This window comes from Hemitrygon akajei, unplaced genomic scaffold (assembly GCF_048418815.1).
Source record: "Hemitrygon akajei unplaced genomic scaffold, sHemAka1.3 Scf000048, whole genome shotgun sequence".
Taxonomy (NCBI): domain Eukaryota; kingdom Metazoa; phylum Chordata; class Chondrichthyes; order Myliobatiformes; family Dasyatidae; genus Hemitrygon; species Hemitrygon akajei.
This window is the reverse complement of record NW_027331934.1, coordinates 5,317,031-5,328,405: the sequence shown is the minus strand read 5'-3', so window position 1 is coordinate 5,328,405 and position 11,375 is coordinate 5,317,031.

Below are 11,375 nucleotides of genomic sequence, written 5' to 3'. Positions count from 1 at the left end.
GTCCCATCACACAATCCCTGGGTCAGACACCCCTTCCCATTCAATCCCACCGTCCGCACTCCCAATGGACACCACCCCTTCCCATTCAGTCCCACTGTCCGCACTCCCAATAGACCCCACCCCTTACCGTTCACTCCCACCGTCCGCACTCGAAATAGACCCCACCCCTTCCCATTCACTCCCACCGTCCGCACTCCCAATAGACCCCAGCTCTTCCAGTACACTCCCACCGTCCGCACTCGAAATAGACACCACCCCTTCCCATTCACTCCCACCGTCCGCACTCCCAATAGACCCCACCCCTTCCCGTTCACTCCCACCGTCCGCACTCCCAATAGACCCCACCCCTTCCCGTTCACTCCCACCGTCCGCACTCCCAATAGACCCCACCCCTTCCCGTTCACCCCCACCGTCCGCACTCCCAATAGACCCCACCCCTTCCCGTTCACCCCCACCGTCCGCACTCCCAATAGACCCCACCCCTTCCCCTTCACCCCCACCGTCCGCACTCCCAATAGACCCCACCATTCCCGATCACTCCCAACGTCCGCACTCCCAATAGACACCACCCCTTCCCGTTCACTCCCACTGTCCGCACTCCCAATAGAGACCACCCCTTCCCGTTCACTCCCAACGTCCGCACTCCCAATAGACCCTACCCTTTCCCGTTCACTCTCTCCGTCCGCACTCCCAATGGACCCCACCACTTCCCGTTCAGTCCCACCGTCCGCACTCCCATAGACACCAACCCTTCCCATTCATTCCCACCGTCCGCACTCCCAATAGAACCAACCCCTTCCCATTCACTCACACTGTCCGCACTCCCAATAGACCCCACACTTTCCCGTTCACCCCCACCGTCCGCACTCCCAATAGACCCCACCCCCTCCCGTTCACTCCCACCGTCCGCACTCCCAATAGACACCACCCCTTCACATTCACTCCCATCGTCCGCACTCCCAATAGACCCCACCCCTTCCCGTTCACTCCCACCGTCCGCACTCCCAATAGACCCCACCCCTTCACATTCACTCCCATCGTCCGCACTCCCAATAGACCCCACCCCTTCCCGTTCACTCCCACCTTTCGCACTCCCAATAGACCCCACCCATTCCCGTTCACTCCGACCGTCCGCACCCCCAATGGACCCCACCCCTTCCCGTTCACTCCCACCGTCCGCACTCCCAATAGACACCACCCCTTCCCCTTCACTCCCACCGTCCGCACTTCCAATAGAACCCTCCTTCCCATTCACTCCCACCGTCCGGACTCCCAATACACACCACTCCTACCCGTTCACTCCCACCATCCGCACTCCCAATAGACCCCACCCCTTCCCGTTCACTCCCACCGTCCGCACTCCCAATAGACCCCACCCCTTCACATTCACTCCCACCGTCCGCACTCCCAATAGACACCACCCCTTCCCGTTCACTCCCACAGTCCGCACTCCTAATAGACCCCACCCCTTCCCGTTCACTCACACCGTTCGCACTCCCAATAGACCCCACCCCTTCCCGTTCACTCCCACCGTCCGCACTCCCAATGGACCCCACCCCTTTCCGTTCACTCCCACCGTCCGCAATCCCAATAGACACCACCCCTTCCCATTCACTCCCACCGTCCGCACTCCCAATAGACCCCACCCCTTCCCCTTCACTCCCACCGTCCGCACTTCCAATAGGACCCTCCTTTCCATTCACTCCCACCGTCCGCACTCCCAATAGACACCACTCCTACCCCTTCACTCCCACCGTCCGCACTCCCAATAGACACCACCACTTCCCATTCACTCCCACCGTCCGCACTCCCAATAGACCCCACCCCTTCACATTCACTCCCACCGTCCGCACTCCCAATAGACACCACTCCTACCCGTTCACTCCCACCGTCCGCACTCCTAATAGACCCCACCCCTTCACATTCACTCCCACCGTCCGCACTCCCAATAGACCCCACCCCTTCACATTCACTCCCACCGTCCGCACTCCCAATGGACCCCACCCCTTCCCGTTCACTCCCACCGTCCGCACTCCTAATAGACCCCACCCCTTCCCGTTCACTCACACCGTTCGCACTCCCAATAGACCCCACCCCTTCCCGTTCACTCCCACCGTCCGCACTCCCAATGGACCCCACCCCTTCCCGTTCACTCCCACCGTCCGCACTCCCAATAGACACCACCACTTCCCATTCACTCCCACCGTCCGCATTCCCAATAGACCCCACCCCTTCCCGTTCACTCCCACCGCCCGCACTCCCAATAGACCCCACCCCTTCCCATTCGCCCCACCGTCCGCACTCCCAATAGAACCCACCACTTCCCATTCACTCCCACCGTCCGCACTCCCAATAAACCCCACCCCTTCCCATTCACTCCCACCGTCCGCACTCCCAATAGACACAAACCCTTCCCATTCACTCCCACCGTCCGCACTCCCAATAGAACCCACCCCTTCCCGTTCACTCCCACCCTCCGCACTCCCAATAGACACAACCCCTTCTCATTCACTCCCACCGTCCGCACTCCCAATAGACCCCACCCCTTTCCGTTCACTCCCACCGTCCGCACTCCCAATAGACCCCACCCCTTCGCATTCTCTCCCACCGTCCGCACTCCCAATAGACCCCACCCCTTCCCGTTCACTCCCACCGTCCGCACTCCCAATAGACCCCACCCCTTCCCGTTCACTCCCACCGTCCGCACTCCCAATAGACCCCACCCCTTCCCGTTCTCTCCCACCGTCCGCACTCCCAATAGACCCCACCCCTTCCCATTCACTCCCACCGTCCGCACTCCCAATAGACACCACCCCTTCCCATTCACTGCACCAATCTGTATTCCTAACGGGACGCAGTCCTACCCATTCGGTCTCATCGTCCGACCTGCCAATGGACCCCAGCCCTTCCAGTTCACTCCCACATCCCTTCCCGTTTACTACCACCAGCTGACTCCCAATGGGACTCCTTCCAGTTCATTTCCAACTGGTCTGTCAACCTGGAAATTGGCGGGCACGCCCGAATTCCGTGTCTGAAAGAACTCAGGGCTTCATTTAGGGAATTTGACCAGAACGCCGATGATTTATTATTTACTCGGAAGTCGAGGGTCGTGTGGATGTTGACGACTTTGAAACACTGATGATGCTCATCTCCTGGCGGAGACGATGGATACGATCGGACTGAAGGACATTCGGCACGTCTTCCTGAAAATAGCGGGGGTAGGGTTGGGGGTCAGTGTGGTGAGGGAGGTTTAATGGTTTCAGTGTCCCCACTACGGGAGATTCATCGAGCCCGGTTCCCGGTGTCCACATAGCCCACTGGAAGATATCCAGGGCACGGTTCCCGGTCTCCAAATCCCAAACTGGGAATTTTGCCAGGCACGATTCCCGATCTCTGTCTCCACACCAAGACTTTTACCGCGCACGGTGCCGGGTCTCTGTATCGACACCGGGAATATTACCGCACACGTTTCCTGGTGTCTGTATCCTCCTCTCTCCACGACACTCGGAGTGATGACGCACAGGATCCGGAGATGAGGATGTCGGATCGGTCTCTATTGTTTGCGATATATTTATTATTTGTGATAAACAGTCTGCGCAATCGAGTGGAGGGTGGTCGAGAGTGTCTGTCCTGCGAGGGGCTCCTGATTGAAAATGGTGAATAGGGAGGGAGCGACAGAAGGATTTAGAATGATCACTAGGGAGGGAGTGAAAGGTTGACTGAAAATGGTCTCCGGGGAGAAAGTGATGGGCTGAGTGACAGTGGGCGCCAGGGAGGGGGCGATGGACGGAATTAAGATGGCCGTGGTTACCTTGTTTCTCATGGCCGGCAGTGAGGGAGTGATACACTGACAAGAGAGTGGGAGTGACAGGCAGAGTTAAAATGACCGGCAGGGTGGGAATTGTGCACTGACTGAAAATTATCACAGGTGGGGGAAGGAGTTATGTGCTGAATAAATATAGGATTCTGGATTAAAACCAGAACGTAAAATTAATCCCAGGGAGAGAGTGACGCGCGAGTATAACATTGTCAAAAAGGAGGAGTGACGTGCGCTTTGAAAATGGTTTCCAGGAAGGAAGGGAGGGATGAGAGAAAATGGACGCCAGGAGGTGACAGAGAGAGTGACGGCCCGACCTGAAATAGACCCTGCTTCCTTTGTTACAATGGCCGACAGGGAGAGTGGTGGACAGACTTCAAATGGCCAACAGAGACGGAGATACGCACCACGTAAAATGGCCGAAATGGAGACAGTGGCACATTGAGAAGAGAGAGGGGGTAATGGGTCAATGTAAAATGACCTATTGCTCTGACATAAAATGGCCGCTGATTCGCTTAAAATGCCTGACGGGACAGTTTAGGGAGGTGATACTCCGATTGAAACCGGCCGTCACCATCCTTAATTTTGTTGGAAAAAAAAGGGAGAGATGTGGTGACTGAAGGAGACTCCGCTCGGCCGGGTTGAAACGGGACCAAGGAGGGAGAGATGTGGTGTCTGAAGGAGACCCCGCTCGGCCGGGTTGAAATGGGCCCAAGGAGGGAGAGATGTGGTGACTGAAGGAGACCCCGTTCGGCCGGGTTGAAACGGGACCAAGGAGGGAGAGACGTGGTGACTGAAGGAGACCCCGTTCGGCCGGGTTGAAACGGGACCAAGGAGGGAGAGATGTGGTGACTGAAGGAGACCCCGTTCGGCCGGGTTGAAACGGGACCAAGGAGGGAGAGATGTGGTGACTGAAGGAGACCCCGTTCGGCCGGGTTGAAACGGGACCAAGGAGGGAGAGATGTGGTGACTGAAGGAGACCCCGTTCGGCCGGGTTGAAACGGGACCGAGGGAGCGACACCTTGGTTAAAGTGAGCGGCAGAGAAGGAGTGAAGATCACGTTGACTTCAAACGGCCGACGCTTCACTGGAAATGGCCGCTGGGGAGGGAGTGACGGCTTTGGAAGAAGTGAGCACAAGAGAAGGAGGGACGCGCTGATTTAAAATGGGCGAATCCTTGGTTAATGTGGCCGCCAGGGATGGAGTGAGACACTGACTTACAATAGCCACTGTCACACACAGAATCTATGGCGAAGGAACATGCGGTGCCCATGGATACAATCCCGGGATCGAGAGTGTTATTGATTGTAATAAAAGTATTTTAATTTGTGTTTTCTATCGTCTTGGGTATTGTACATATGTTTTAATTCTAATGATTATGTCATTGAATAAACTAATATATCTATCTCAGATATACACACATACACATATACATGTGGGTTTTGGGGAGGAGGGGTGAGGGGTTTGAGAGGAAGAGGAGTGATGGGACGAGGAGTGGACTGATGAGACGGTGAGCGTGGCGAAGTCACTGACTCAATAGGGGACGAAAATGCGAGGGGCGCAAGTCCCTGTCACAAACTGGAGGCCGACATGGAGAAGATAAAGCCGGTGTGAGGAGGAGTGAAACGGCAGGAAGAGAATGCGAGTGATGGGACAGGGAGGGAGGGCAAGTGATGGGACGTGGAGGGAGGGGAACATGGGATGGGAAGAGAGGGGATGTAATGGGATGGGAGGGAGTGTCTGATGTGGTGACCAGTGCTATCATGTTTGCGGTTGTGTGCTGGGGCAGCAGGCTGAGGGCAGCAGACACCAACAGAATCAACAAACTCATTCGTAAGGCCAGTGATGTTGTGGGGGTTGAACTGGACTCTCTGATGGTGGTGTCTGAAAAGAGGTTGCTGTCCAAGTTGCATGCCATCTTGGACAATGATGCCCATCCACTCCATAATGTACTGGTTAGGCACAGGAGTACAGGAGTACATTCAGACAGACTCATTCCACCGATATGCAACACCGAGCGTCATAGGAAGTCATTCCTGCCTGTGGCCAACAAACTTTACAACTCCTCCCTCAGAGTGTCAGACACCCTGAGCCAATAGGCTGGTCCTGAACTTATTTCCACTGGGCATGATTAACTTATTATTATTTATTTATTTGTGGTTTAATATTGCTATATTTCTACACTATTCTTGGTTGGTGCGGCTGTAACGGAACGCAATTTCCCTCGGGATCAATAAAGTCTGACTGTCTGTCTGTCTTTAGCAGCCGGAGCTGAGAGCAAAAGGAAAACAAAACGTGCAGCAGCAGTAATACCATTGACAATAATTTACCTGTTTAAAGACAGGATATAAAATTGTAGCATCATACATCCCACAGCTATTCGACACTCACTTAGATAATCACAATATACTTACAGAAGAGCAAAAAGTGTGCCGTGAGGGTGTGAAAATATGAAAAGATAACTGATAATAGATTCTGAAATTCTAAATCAAGCCCAAATGAATATGAAAGCTTTCAAGTGGTTATGTTGACTACCGAAAATCATTTAATTCTGCCCCACACTAGAGACACATGTAATTTGGACTGGACAACCGCAGAACATTAGACACAATGAAAGGTGCAATAGAGCGAGTAGATAGATAGATAGATAGATAGATAGATAGATAGATAGATAGATAGATAGATAGATAGATAGATAGATAGATAGATAGATAGATAGATAGATAGATAGATACTTTATTCATCCCATGGGGAAATTCAACCTTTTTTCCAATGTCCCATACACTTGTTGTAGCAAAACTAATTACATACAATACTTAACTCAGTAAAAATATGATATACATCTAAATCACTATCTCAAAAAGCATTAATAATAGCTTTAAAAAAAGTTCTTAAGTCCTGGCGGTTGAATTGTAAAGCCTAATGGCATTGGGGAGTATTGACCTCTTCATCCTGTCTGAGGAGCATTGCATCGATAGTAACCTGTCGCTGAAACTGCTTCTCTGTCTCTGGATGGTGCTATGTAGAGGATGTTCAGGGTTTTCCATAATTGACCGTAGCCTACTCAGCGCCCTTCGCTCAGCTACCGATGTTAAACTCTCCATTACTTTGCCCACGACAGAGCCCGTCTTCCTTACCAGCTTATTAAGACGTGAGGCGTCCCTCTTCTTAATGCTGCCTCCCCAACACGCCACCACAAAGAAGAGTAGAGCAGCAAGGTCCGATACTCCCGATGGATCGAAATGAAACAGATGAAACAAATGAAACCTGGGATAGCGAACCGCAAGCAAATTAGATCATGGTGTGCCAAATGGAAATAAATCATTTCAGGGCTTAAGAAAATGAGCCAGAAAGAGCTCAACAGTGAAAATATTACAAAGGCAACACACAGGTTTGCTGCAAATACATTATGTTTGTTTTTCGAAACAGATCTGGAAAACTGATAAAGAAAAATAACAATTGAAATGAAATTTTTAGAAAACACTACATACACCTTAGAACAGGTACCTTGGACAGAGGCGGAAGAGGAATAACAGACGTAATAAGTTTACACACCAGTCAGATGAAACTTCGAAAGATAACTTTTCATCAAGGAAGACAGGATTTAGCAATCAACGCGAGCATGTGGAATTCTGATATGGAGCCCGCAACATTAAACTTCAATGAAAGTACAAAATAGAAAAAAATAACAAAATTATCACTTTGGAAGAAAGCGTTAACCAATGGAAGAACGTGACCCTCTGTGGAGGACATCCCCACGATCTGAACAGAGTCGATGTCGACAAGGAAACGGCGAAGGTTTGGCTCAGAGTTGGAGTCCTTTTCCCAGGAACGGGGCAACACAAGGTGTTGAACTCTGAACCAATATAAAATACAGAAGAAAAGAACAACAAATTCAAGACGACAATGTCACGAGAAAGCAGAAACAATCAATCGCAGCACAGGATCCTGCAGCAGATTAACTCAGTTTGATTACTGATACAGGTGAAATCAGGTGGCAAGCGTCATTCACCAAGTTCTTGCTTTAAAATGCTAACTCATTAATTGCAGCGTACGTTACTACAGAGAGAACCTGATCCAGTTTGAGATTCGGAGTCCTACAGTTATATTAAGACCGGTCCATCATTACAGACAGGGCCGATACATGATGCCCGTCCAGATAAAGAAGCGACAACAACTTATAGCCATTCCAGGCACACACAACTTCCATAAATCAAAATGAAAACCACCGGCAATGTGCTGACTTAGAAGATAAAATTGAAATGCTGTTGAAAATGATCGGGATATAAGACCATAAGACAAAACTGCAGGGTGAATTCTATCATGTTATGATCACTTATCCCGAAGCGTTCCTTTACCTTAAGTTCTACAATCAACTTCAGTTCATTGCACAACACCGAATCGAGAACAGCTGATCCCGCAGTGGGCTCAACCAGCGCTGGTCGAAAAGGGATGTCGAAGGAATTCCAGAAGTTCCCCCTGTTTCGATCTGGCACCAACCTTATTTTCCCAATCTACCTGTATATTGAAATCGCTCATGATGATCGGAACATTGCCCGTTTGGCATGGATTTTCTATCTCCCGTTGTCATTTGCAGACCACATCTTTACTCTGGTTTGGAGGTCTGTACATAACTCCCATTAGGGTCTTTATTACCTTTGCAGTCTGTTACTTCTACCCACAACGATTCAACACTTTTCGATCCTATGTCACCCATTTCTTATGATTTGATTTCATTTTGTTTAACCAACAGAACCCACCAACCCCTCTGTATATCTGCTGGTCCCTCAAATACAATGTGGATCCTTGGACATTAAGCTCCCAGCTAAAATCTTCTTTCCGCCACGATTCAGTGATGCCCACAACTTCTTAACCGCCGATTTGTAACTCTGCTACAAGTTCATCTACATTATTCCATATACTGTGCGTTTCCAAGTACAACACCTTGAGTTCTGCATTCACCCTTTTCAATTTTGTCCGCCTTTAACATTGCAGCATCCTGGTGACGGCATTTTTGTCCCATTGTGAGCCTCTCTTCACTCAGAGTCTGACTATACACTGGCTCTGTTTCTGAAACAACTCCCTCATCCTCAGCACGATCACCCCGGTTCCAATCCACCGCCAGATCAGCTTAGACCATCCCGAACAGACATTGTCTGGTATACATTGTCCAATAGTAATACTCACCACTGGTCTCATCCTAAAGACTCTATGCATTATTTTTAAGCAATTAGACCTTCACAGCAATATTTATGCAAATCTCCATACTGCCATAATAATAAACAATTCTAGAATACTCCTAAAACTCCCCGCAATTAAGAAAATAAGTGCCCACTGCGATGCAAATACCGCAAGTTTGACCACCTTGAGCTGAAAAAGAATTAAAATAGAAATCAGAATGAAAAGCTTCATTATGCTTGTGATAGACGGGGTTGGTAATGCTGATTAACTCCATCTACACAAAAATTGTCTCAATGGCGTGTTTCTCAAACAACCTCTGGGTTGTCTACCCCGTCTGAACAATTCCAGCTCCTGACGTACACATGAGGATTAACTACTAAGCCCGGCGGAACCATTTCTATTGACAGGATGAGGAGCCAAGGCGGCTCACCATGGCTTCGGACGGATGGGGCTTGTCAGCGGGGGTTGGCACTCATCACGTAGATGGAAAATTCTGTTCTCGAACCTACGGCGAAACCCAGTCCTGGGGAAAGCTTCGGTGGCAAACTACGAGGCAAAGTTCGGAGCAACAGCTACGGGGCAACAACGTGCTCTGCGTGTCCTGTTGCAATGGCTTTGCATATCGGCTTGTGTATCAGGGAGACATCCCGGTCGCATCATCCATGGTTCACACTGGCCAACGGAGGGAGTCAATAATAATGCAAAACCGTAAGTAAGTAAGTAAATTAATGAGTGAATGAATGAATAAAAGATAGATTGATAGATAGATAGATAGATAGATAGATAGATAGATAGATAGATAGATAGATAGATAGATAGATAGATAGATAGATAGATAGATAGATAGATAATAGATAGATAGGTAAATAGAGAGTTAGACAGACAGAAAAATTGATAACTTGATAGATGAATACATCACATCAATATTACGAGAACATGACTTTCAGAGCCATTGAAAGTGTGTCCTTGGTTGTGGAATCTGTTCAGTTTTGCGGTGAGTGAAGTAATCCGTGTTGTTTCAGGTGCCTGATGGTCGGAGAGACGAACTGTTCCTAAACCTGGTCTTGTGTCTCTTTCCGATGGAAGCCGGGGTAGAAGAGAATCACCTGGAAGGTGGGCGCTCCTGATTATGCCTTCCGCTTCCTTGTGACGTCACACGCTGTAGATGTATCGCTAGTTTCCTGTGTTTTCACCTGTCGGGTGTGTGGGGCTTTTCCTGTGATGGGATGGGACGCATCCACTACCTTGTGCAGGTGTTTCCGTTCTGTGGCATTGGTGTTCCCATACCGGGCCGCCATGCCACCGGATCAATACTGCACTCAATGCGGAGATTTATAGCGCAGTCCAAGCCCAGATTAGCAAACCAAAATCAGAATTAGGTTTATTATCACCGGCATGTGACGTGAAATCTGTTAACTTAACAGCAGCAGTTCAATGCAATACATAATCTAGCAGAGATAATAATAAAAATAATAAATAAATTTAAACATAATAAATAAACAAGTGAAAGGATCATCAAAAATTTGTTAAAAAACAGAACAGAAATGTTGTATATTAAAAGGTGAGGTAGTGTCCAAAGCTTTCAAAGTCCATTTAGGAATCTGATGGCAGAGGGGAAGAAGCTGTTCCTGAATCGCTGAGTGTGCGCCTTCAGGCTTCTGTATCTCCTCCCTGAAGGCAACAGTGAGAAAAGGGCATGTCCTGGGTGCTGGAGGTCTTTAATAATGGACGCTGCCTTTCTGAGACACCGCTCCCTAAAGATGTCCTGGATACTTTGTAGGCTAGTACACAAGATGGAGCTGACTAGATTTACAACCTTCTGCAGCTTCTTACGGTCCTGTGCAGAAGCCCCTCCACACCAGACAGTGATGCAGCCTGTCATGCCAAATCGCTGCAAACTCCTAATAAACTACAGCCGCTGTCTTGCCTTTTTAATGACTACATCAATATGCTGGGACCAGGTTTGATCCTCAAATATCTTGGCACCCAGGAACTTAAAGCTGCTCACTCTTTCTACATCTGATCCCTCTATGATGATTGGTGCGCTTTCCCTCGTCTTACGGTTCATTATTGTAAAACTCAAAATCAAATTTCAACATACTTACATTCTCACAATCTGCCGGCGTGTTGGTTCCACCGCATTTGCGTCTGCAGAGGTCTGTCACGGGTCAGGTGTCTGAGAACTGGATGGTTGCAAATGAATTCTGTTACTTAAGAAAGTTTCTGGGACTAAGTCCTTGAACGCGGCGTCAGAAGTGGGTACATTATTAGCAAATATTCAACGAGATCAAAGATGTAAATATTTGGTTAGACCGGGTCTCAATAGGTCTCTGCGTGTTAAGTCATGCCTCACCAATCTTACAAGGTTTTTCGCGGAG